The 1,607-nt window shown below is 44.2% G+C and overlaps 1 pseudogene; it reads left to right on the top strand.

Moving 5' to 3' along the window:
- The first annotated feature begins 353 nt into the window (after window positions 1-353).
- LOC148033863 (2-Cys peroxiredoxin BAS1, chloroplastic pseudogene) lies at window positions 354-1,043 on the top strand (annotated as a pseudogene).
- The last annotated feature ends 564 nt before the right edge of the window (window positions 1,044-1,607 follow it).

The following is a 1,607-nucleotide window of genomic DNA, read 5'->3' as shown; positions in this document are numbered from 1 at the left end:
TATTTTGGGAGCAAGTCTCTACAGGTAGCACAGCCGGAAAGTGCAAGAGTGCATTGTCTCAGATTGAGACGTCCTTCACGGTGTAGCAAGAGGGAAGTTTATGCTGCGGGAGTGGACTTTAGCCCTTGGTTTCCTTGTTTTTTTGATTCGAGGCCATTTTGGGGCCTGTTTTGGAGGCGGAAGTTTTCCGCACGCACTCAGACAAAGGCCCAGTTTTTTGCTGTGCGACCACTGTTCTACAGAATTTTTTGCAGTGTTTTGTAATGGAGTCTGATTCTCTTTCACAGATTGTTACTGAAAAGCTTGACAAGAACAATTTCCAAGCATGGAAGTTTAGAATGACGAATTTCCTTATGGGAAAAGGATATTGGGAATTCGTTGCAAGAAACGAAGAAGAACCAGTTCTTCCTGATGTTCCCCCATCGCGCCCCCTGGTCGTGACTGCGGGTGAGCTTCCACTTGTAGGAAATGAAGCACCTGATTTCGAGGCAAAAGCTGTCTTTGATCAAGAATTCATCAACGTGAAACTCTCTGACTACAGGGGCAAGAAGTATGTTGTGCTCTTCTTCTACCCACTTGACTTCACATTCGTCTGCCTCACAGAAATCATTGCTTTCAGTGACCGTTATGCAGAGTTTGAGAATTTGAACACTGAAGTGCTTGGTGTCTCTATTGATAGTGTGTTTTCCCACCTTGCATGGATCCAAACTGACAAGAAGTCTGGCGGTTTGGGTGACCCAAAATATCCACTTGTTGCTGACTTAACAAAAACCATTTTGAAAGCCTACAACGTCCTCATTCCTGGCCAGGGTGTTGCCCTTCGAGGTCTTTTTTTTATCATTGACAAGCAAGGCATTATTCAGTATGCTACCATCAACAATCTTGCAATTGGGCGTAGTGTGGACAAGACCCTTAGGACCCTCCAGGCTGTTCAATACGTACAAGATAATCTAGATGAGGTCTGTCTTGTAGGCTGGAAACCTGGTGAGAAGACAGTGAAGCCTGACACTAAGCTGAGCAAGGAGTATTTTGCTGCTATCTGAGGAGACCATTGATAGCATATACATGCTAATACTGGTGCTCCTTTGGGGAATTAAAATTTAATCCATATTTTTGCATTCAAGGTGTACACATGCCAGTGTGCTAGGGGATTCTCCGTTACACTAAGGGTGACAGATTGACATTGAGAAGCTCCTCCTTTGCTTTTGGATATAGACCTGGACGAGACTGTTGAGGAGGCTTGACTAGAAATGGGGCTATGTTTCTGAAACACTCCAGAAGCTTTCTTTACAGTGGTGATTTTTGAAGAGGAAACCTGTTCCTTAGTTGCACAAGGTGTCAATGGAGAAACAATGTTGCTGCTTGTGTTCCTTTTATCTTTGACCTGTTCCATCCGCAGTGTGCCCACATCGACTATTATACCCAAAGAACAACCCCTGGTGGCTTGCTCATTTTTGAAGCTGTAGCAGTCACTCAACAAGGCATTGAGTTTCCTCATTCCCCTAGAATTTGGAATGATGAGCAAGTGGAAGCATGGAAGAAGGTTGTAAACGCTGTGAATGACCCTCTCTTTGACTTCAGAATTGAATGCTACAAATTGCTGAGAT

Source organism: Lygodium microphyllum, chromosome 7 (genome assembly GCF_053477565.2).
Source record: "Lygodium microphyllum isolate KBCC chromosome 7, Lygodium_microphyllum_v1.1.10, whole genome shotgun sequence".
NCBI lineage: Eukaryota > Viridiplantae > Streptophyta > Polypodiopsida > Schizaeales > Lygodiaceae > Lygodium > Lygodium microphyllum.
The sequence above is the reverse complement of the archived record's forward strand: the minus strand, read 5'-3'. Positions and strand labels throughout refer to the sequence as shown.